Source organism: Hemicordylus capensis, chromosome 17, assembly GCF_027244095.1.
Source record: "Hemicordylus capensis ecotype Gifberg chromosome 17, rHemCap1.1.pri, whole genome shotgun sequence".
In the NCBI taxonomy this organism is placed as follows: domain Eukaryota; kingdom Metazoa; phylum Chordata; class Lepidosauria; order Squamata; family Cordylidae; genus Hemicordylus; species Hemicordylus capensis.
Window position 1 is genome coordinate 12,411,728 of NC_069673.1, and position 8,707 is coordinate 12,420,434.

The following is an 8,707-nucleotide window of genomic DNA, read 5'->3' on the forward strand; positions in this document are numbered from 1 at the left end:
ATAATGGGACCGCTCTGAGAAGAGCAGAAGGTTCCAAGTTCCCTCCCTGGCAGCATTTCCAAGAGAGGGCTGAGAGAGATTCCTGCCTGCAACCTTGGAGAAGCCACTGCCAGTCTGTGTAGACAATACTGAGCTGGATGGACCAAGGGTCTGACTCAGTATATGGCAGCTCCAAGGGGTTCCCACGACTGCAGGAGAGCAGACTGGACTCCCTTAGCCCGCTTTCCTGTGGCCGTGAGAATAGCCACAGACAGTTTCCATTAACCAAGCAACTCGGATTTCAAGCACTGAGGAACATGTGGGCCGTTGTTGTTAAGAACCTTTTTGGAAACACTGGTTAACACTGCGGAATGTGTGGGTCAAAACATCTGAAACTAGCAACAGCAAAGAATAGAATCAATTAGTTTATCAATTGCAGAAAAGCCTGATGGAAAACAGGTTTCCTGCATTTGCCTAAACCTTCCAATGGAACAGTCCTGGTTATCTTTTTCAAGAGGAAGAGCTATCATGTGGGAAGTATCACTGCTGAAGTTCTATTTCTGGTCAAATACAACACTGCGAAGGAAAATGATGATAGCTGACTTTTTACTCTGATAATAGTAAAAGCTGACAGTTACTCTGACTGATCCTAATTCACCAGAGAACATACGAGCAAAGGTGTTCTCTAAGTTATCCTGGTTGTACTTCATTGCACCCCTCCAGGACAATACTAACTGAGCAAAAAGGCACCTCTTAAAAGTGGCGATTCTCTTGTCTTGAGCAGGGGGAGAGCAACTGGCCCTATCCATCCCCAACACAGCATTCCTCCAGTGGCTGTTGCTGGTGTCTATCTTATGTTTCTTTGGAGATTGTGGGCCCTTTGGGGACAGGGAGCCAACTTTTCTTTATTTGTTTTTATTTCTCAATGTAAACTGCTTTGGGAACTTTTGTTGAAATTTGTTATATAAATAATGCTGCTGTTGTTGTTGTCATCACTCAATTTCGGGCTTTATGGGTCAACCCCAGCATTTTGAATTTGGCTCAGAAGCACCTGGTAAGCATCAGTGTGCTATGTCTGTACCTGGAGTCAGAGAAATGGACATTGACTTGAAGTTGGAGAGGTGATGGTATTATTTTGAAATAAGCAGCCACATCTTTGGCCATGGGTGTAGACTCCAGAAGAAAGAGTTGTGGTAGGCAAGGACAGGGCAGTGGAGTGGAATCAGGAATATTAGTGGCTTAATGAAATACAGATGATGTACACAGAAACGAGTGCAGACTGCTTTTCTGTGCTCTTGCTGCTCGTGGTTTGTTAGCCCTGCCTCTATTCCGTGATTGAAACACTAATCACTAAAACCCCATTCAAAAGCTGGCCTGGATCAAGGTTAACAAAAAAACACCACATCAGGTTTCTAATAACACCTATATCGGGCAGCAGTAATAGAGGAAGGTGCTGAAAGGCATCCTCTCATACTGTGCGGGAGCAGGCAATGGTCAACCCCTCCTGTATTCTACCAAAGACAACCACGGGGCTCTGTGGTTGCCAGGAGTCAAGACCAACTCGATGGCACAACTTTGCTTTTATTTTGGGTCTATTGGAACACTGGCTAGGCTCAAGGTATGGATCTATCATAAACTCTACAACAGGGATTCTCAGCGTTGGGACCCCAGATGTTATTGGATTTTCCCATATTCCCCAACCAAAGGCCACTGGGGCTGGGGATTATGGGAGTTGAAATCCAATAACATCTGGGGACCCAACGCTGAGAATCTCTGCTCTACAAGACCACTTAATGGTTGCTTCTTTGACATTTGTTGGCCTTGATCCTAGATGTATCCTGGAAGAACAATGGCAAGAATTTTGACTCTGTAAAGATTCCTGTACTGATTAATTAAGTGCCGTCAAGTGGGTGTCTACTATTAGTGACCATATAGATAGATTCTCTCCAGGATGGTCTGTCTTCCACTTGGCCTTGAAGGTCTCTCCGTGGTGCATTCATTGCTGTCGTGATCGAGTCCATCCACCTTGCTGCTGACCATCCTCTTCTTCTCTTTCCTTCAACTTTTCCCAGCATTATGGACTTCTCAAGGAAGCTGGGTTTTTGCAGAATGTGTCTGAGTTTGTTGTCAAAAGCCTCAATACTTTTTCTCTCTTGCTTCTTCAAAGTCCAGCTTCTGCATCTATACTTATGGGTTTTTCAGGGAGTGCCAGTGCATTCTTGTCAACTCCTCTTGTGACTGGACTTTTAGTGGATCTTGGGCAGCATAAGTAAGTATTTAGAGCCAGCATGGTGTGGTGGTTAGAGTGCTGGACTAGGACCGGGGAGACCCGAGTTCAAATCCCCATTCAGCCCTGAGACTTGCTGGGTGACTCTGGGCCAGTCACTTCTCTCTCAGCCTAACCTACTTCACAGGGTTGTTGTGAGGAGAAACTGAAGTATGTAGTACACCGCTCTGGGCTCCTTGGAGGAAGAGCGGGATAGAAAATGTAAAAATGCAAAATAAATAAAAAGTAAACAAAATGGTATGGAATCTAGACCTGATATGGTGGGTATGAGTGACATGGTCCCCATCATCACTTCTGATCACACTGGGAAGCCCTCTGTACATGCTTACGATGCTTAGGCGGGGCGTGCAGTTTGAGACCTCCGTGCTCTGTGTTCCGCCCAGTGTGTGTCATGGCCACATGTGATTAGGAGTTCTTCCCTGTTACATTCTCTGCCTGCAGCATCAGCACAAGAGACAGCTCCGTCCCCGCCCTCCCCGGGCAGGGGGAGATATCCCCCACCCCTGCAAGTGGTGTTCCCAAATGCAAGTCTGTTCTCTGAGAGCACATTGTGCCTATGGAATAGGACACAGCTCAACAGGGCATTGAGGTTAGACATTCCTCTAAAGGTCAAATTTATTTCTGTCTCTGGCATTTCTGTCCAATGCAGAAAGACAAGTAGCTCCAGAGGAAAAGGAGGGGGGGACCAAGTTTTTGTTTACTTCACTCTTGTGGCCTCACGGCCGCTTCTCAGTTTCCCTGATGCAGCCCAGTTTACTGAAATGGTTCAGGTGGTGCACATGACAAGCAGAATTTGGACTCTACCGGGTACCTCCCAGAACGGATGGGATTTAAAATATATGCATTGTCTATTATTCCACATAAGAAATGTCCTGGCATCTGACCACTTTGGAGGATTTGCAGAGGTAATTCTTTTCTTCAACATGTAAAGATTTTTGTAAAAATCAAAAAGTGACATCCATCTTCTGTGCCCAGCGGTCTGGTGTGTGTGGGGGGGTGGGAGTTCTTTCTGCTACCGAGAGATTATTTAGCATTTTGGTATTGATGTCTCATCTGTCGAAACATTTAAAGATCGCCGTGTAGTGTATTCAAGTTGTGAACATTTTTCATTGTGTTAGTGACAGTAGAATTTCTAGTTTGCTGTAGCAGATTTATCTTTCCTCATATTGATTGTGTGTCTGACTGCGCTGTTAAGACATACTCAGCTACATCAAAACTGAGCTGTAACTAGTGGGCCCTGTATAAAAACAGGGATGGGGAAGGCACTAAACAACCTTGTTTTCTCGTGCATTAAGGTTCCCAGGCTCTGGGGTTTTTCAGGAGCTTATCAACGTCTCCTCCAGGTGCAAACATGGGCAAATCCCTGAGTGCCTGGGGCTAGGGTCAGGATCCAGCAGCACGCTGGTATGGCCTGACACGCAACAGCAGGGGTGACACAATTCAGACTCGGATATGTCACAAGCAGAAAGTGGGTAATCAAAGGGCACAAAAAAACAGATGACTCCAGATGACGCAAGTCGAGTCAAGCCACAAAATATTGTAATACCCACATAAGCACTTGTCATTAGCTGGGAGGATGTTGCATTAGCAGGAGAGGAGAGCTGGTCCTGTGGTAGCAAGCATGACTTGTCCCCTTAGCTATGCAGGGTCCACCCTGGTTTCCATTTGAATGGGAGACTAGAAGTGTGAGCACTGGAAGATGTTCCCCTCAGGGGATGGAGCCGCTCTGGGAAGAGCAGAAGGTTCCACGTTCTCCAAGAGAGGGCTGAGAGAGACTCCTGCCTGCAACCTTGGAGAAGCCGCTGCCAGTCTGTGTAGACAATACTGAGCGAGATGGACCGATGGTCTGACTCAGTATATGGCAGCTTCCTATGTTCCCCTGCTCACTTGGCAAAGATGCACCTTTTAAACGTGGTGATTCTTTTTATTGAGCAGGGGGAGAGTCAATGGCCCTCTCCACCCCCAGCACAGTATCCCTCCAGTGACTGTTGCTGGTTATCTTATGTTTCTTTTTTGATTGTGAGCCCTTTGCAGCAGGGAGCCATCTTATTTGTTTATTATTTCTCTGTGTAAACCACTTTGGAAACTTTGTTGAAAAGTGTTATATAAATATTTGCTGCTGTTGTTGTTACTGTGCTATGATTGTTTCATAGAGACCTCAGATGTTTGCTGAGCAATAGTAAAATGGGATTGCAAGAACCACTGTGAGCTTCTTTCAATATTACAGCCCCTACAGCCCTACATTCAATCTGTTCCCTTCCCTTTTTTAAAAAGAGAAAGAGCAAAGGGAAGAGAGGAGAGTTGGTCTTGTGGTAGCAAGCATGACTTGTCCCCTTAGCTGAGCAGGGTCCGCCCTGGTTGCATTTGAATGGGAGACTTGATGTGTGAGCCCTGGAAGAGATTCCCCTCAGGGGATGGAGCCGCTCTGGAAAGAGCAGAAGGTTCCCAGTTCCCTCCCTGGCAGCATCTCCAAGACTGGGCTGAGAGAGATTCCTGCCATAAGAGGATGGACAGAGGTGGTGGTAGCAAAGTGCACCATTGTGCAGGAGAGGTACTGTGGGAAGACTGACCACCAGAGGCCAGCGGATGTGGCGGGTCAAGGTTGTGGGGGCAGGTTGCCCACTGCCCTTACTGGAGTAGGTGTAGTGCAGCATCTTCCTGTTCCCCATAGAGCCTTGCTATCAACATAGGAAGCTGCCATATACTGAGTCAGACCTTGGTCCATCTCACTCAGTATTGTCTACCCAGACTGGCAGCGGCTTCTCCCAGGTTGTAGGCAGGAGTCTCTCTCTCAGCCCTATCTTGGAGAAGCCAAGGAGGGAACCTGAACCTTCTGCTCTTCCCAGAGCGGCCCCATCATCCCCTCAGGGGAATATCTTACGGTGCTCACACTTCTAGTCTCCCTTTCATATGCAACCAGGGCGGACCCTGCTTAGCTAAGGGGACAAGTCATGCTTGCTCCCACCAGGCCAGCTCCTTTAATGCTTCTCCCCAGCACCACACCTGGCCTGGAGTATTAAATGCTGTTTGTCATAACACATTGAATCCTGGGCTTGATTACAGCCTGTCGCTGGATAGGATCTTCTTGGAGTTCCCCCAGAAAACAGCCCACTCCCTCCTCCTCTCTAGTGAAGCACCAAGTGGCAAAGCATCCTTGTGTAAGTTAGGAACATGAGCTCATAGGAACACGTTCTCACTGGTTACTCCAGAGCAAACCGAAGGATTCAGTATTATTTCTGCCTGTTCCCTAACCCTAACCCTAACCCTTTAATGAGCCAGACGCAGTTACCAACTGTAAATACAATTTTAGATTCGAATACTAATTATAGCACATCCAAAATTTGCATCTCCTCTCAGTTTATATTCTCACTGGAACGTTAACATTTGTAAAAAATCATTTTTGCGTTACAAAGAAGGGACCATAAAAATTGTATGTATCATTCTCAAGTATAAAGGGAACCTCCTTCAAGAGGCTTTTGTTTGTTTGTTTGTTTGTTTGTTTGTTTGTTTGTTTGTTTGTTTGATTTCTACACCACCCTTCCAAAAATGGCTCAGGGTGGTTTACACAGAGAAATAATAAATAAGATGGATCCCTGTCCCCAAAGGGCTCACAATCTAAGATAGACACCAGCAACAGTCACTGGAGGTCCTGTGCTGGGGGTGGAGAGGGCCATTTACTCTCTCCCTGCTAAATAAAGAGAATCACCATGTTAAAAGGTGCCTCTTTGCCAAGTTAGCAGGGGTTAGCAGGGTTTAAAGGGCCTAACTACCCATTACCGGGGATATCTGGATGCAATTGTAAAAGAGAAGCCCTTTTAAAAGCTACAGTTTTGGAAGAGGGGGTGGAGCTACAGACTGGGACCAGTAGCCAGGCTATATAAGAGCTCAGTAAGCCGTTGTGGAAGCAGCATCCTTGCTAAAGTGCCTGTCTGTTATTCCTTCTTACTCTTGACTCCTGGTTCCTGATCCTCGATTGCTCTTGACCACACTCTTGTCTACTCCTGTTTGCTGCTCCATACAGTCCCCTGGCTTCTGACCCAGTGGTAGTCAGTGGAGCTGGTAGAGCTGTATACATACTGCTGCATTTTGTACTCGTTTTGACACCCAAAGGGAAAGGGTCTCCAAGGGCAGCCCCATGTAGAGTGTGTTACAGTAGTCTAACCAAGAGGTAACAAGGATGTGGGTCACTATGGGCAAGTCTGCCTGAGTCAGAAATTGGCACAGGTGGGGCAACCATAGAGAGACACTCCCTGAAATTAGAGAGAGTGTGCTACCCAAATGTCTTTTGTCTTTGGAATCCAGTTGTTGCTGTCACAGGTGTGAGAGAAGCTCCGCTGGGAATGAGCTATTTCCTCTTGATCACAACTGCAGTTTTTCAGAACAGTTGGGCTCTGAGTGCGGACAGCAGATAAGGTCAGGCTGAGCATGTGAACCCTCCCCATCCAGCCGCGGCGAAGTACAACCTTTAGAGCCTGTGAAAGCCGAGGAAAAGTTAGACTGAGCTGAGCAAGTTCCGAGGCTAGTGCCATTTTATAAAGTTGTGAGACTGTGCCCTTATAATAACTGTTTAAGAACCCCGGAAGTATAGCTTTTTAGGCAAGGCAATATATTTCAGGAAATCATCTCTGCAGAGCAAATGAGCTTTAAATACTTTATACTTTGGGTAAACTTGAATCAAGAACTATGTGTGTGAGGGACATCCCTAGAATATGAAGTTCCATTCTCTAAGGAGTCTCAACATCCTCTACAACACACTGGCACAAGTATGCATATTAATTCATATTAAGCCAGTGTTTTTTCTTCTTCTTCCAAGCTTTCTACTTTTAGAGGGTCCTTTTACATCAGCTCTTCCTGCTGAGAACCCCAGCGGCCCCTTGATTAAATGAAAACCTTGTGTCTGGCAATTGACTTGGGGGACAGTTTCTAGGCCATGCATTCTGTTCGTGAGAGGTGCAATCTGTTGAGATGGCTTTTATGAACCAAGTGTGCGTCTGACAGACATCCAGCACACAGTAGCTGCTGAGCAAGATTGGTTGTGCACTCAAGCTGTCTTCATGGCAAACTTGTCTCTTTCCAGTGATGATCTCCATTGAGGAACGGCTGATAAACTTCCAATATCAGCGTTCTCTGGAACAGAGCTTGGAAACCCCTGATCTACACTACTACAGGAATTTATTCTTTACCTCTGTCCGCTTCACCCCTACACTTCTTCCTTTGCATTTGCTATGCTAATATATTTTGCAAACTCCTTTGTCTTTCCCCCCACAATTTTTACTGGTCAAATATTTGTTCTGTTCCCAAATGTTTTCCCCTAAAACCTTATGAAATGCTGCAACTTTGCTTTCCCAACATACAGAGGAGGAAGACATTTCTACTCTGTGCCCAGAGCTCAGCATTTTCCTCCAATCCTTTACGGAATGGGCATTGCCTCTTAAAATAAGTACAAAATTAAAAGTATACGTTTATATAACCTGCACTGATCCGTTCCCGTTTATTTTTCTTGGAAGAGTGCCTAAACAGATGATGAGATCCAAATTTAATAAACTTGCAACTGCTCCCCTCGCCAGATCCAGATTTTATCTCTCTGTTGGAAACCAAGCTTCATTTTAATTTGGATGAAAATAAAACTCATAATAATGGTGCATGCATCTTGCTACACCTCACGTTTCAATATTCCATTTTATAATAATGCCTAGAACTCTTGGTCTCCATTCATTCTCATTCTCTCTCTCTCTCTCTCTCTCTCTCTCTCTCTCTCACACACACACACACACACACACACACACACACACACACACACACACACTTCTGGGTTTATGGAAGAGTACCAACTGGACATGAAGCTGAAAATGGCAACAGCCGAGCTGCTGAAAGCACAAGAAAAGAACAACGGAGCCTCCCACAGATGGCACTTAAGGAGAGAGAATGATCAGATGGTGTGAAGAAACACAAAGGGGAAGATACTACAAGGGGATTAACAAATTTCCATCCCTTGCTTAAAAATAAAGCACGCTTTGACTATGGTAAAGAGGTAGTTAGCTGGAGAAGAGGCTAAGAATTTCACAGAATCATCTGGTCACATCCAGACTAATCTTGTGCTGGTGTGCCTGCAGATGTGCTGGAGCACACGGTTGTTGCATGAAGAAATTCAGCCCTGTTCCAGACTAGTTCTGACACAAGTGCAGTATGTTGTGCAGCCTCTAGCACAAGCTCACAGACAATGTGGAGCTATGAACACAGGACACTGCCTGGTACTGAGTCAGACCCTTGGGCCATCTAGCTCAGAATTGTCTACACAGGCTGGCAGCTGCTTCTCCAAGGCTGGAGGCAAGATAGGAGTCCCAGCCCTATCTCGGAGATGCCAGGCAGGGAACTTGAAACCTAGATGCTCTTCCCAGAGCGGCCCCATCCCCTCGGGGGAATACATGTAGTCTCCCATTC

The 8,707-nt window shown here is 46.0% G+C and overlaps 1 long non-coding RNA gene across 1 annotated transcript; it reads left to right on the plus strand.

The window, feature by feature from the left end:
- Window positions 1-2,947: 2,947 nt before the first annotated feature.
- LOC128339027 (uncharacterized) lies at window positions 2,948-7,924 on the plus strand. The gene is made up of 2 exons (XR_008312802.1): window positions 2,948-3,171; window positions 7,344-7,924. It is a non-coding gene; the product is annotated as an uncharacterized LOC128339027 (long non-coding RNA).
- Window positions 7,925-8,707: the final 783 nt, after the last annotated feature.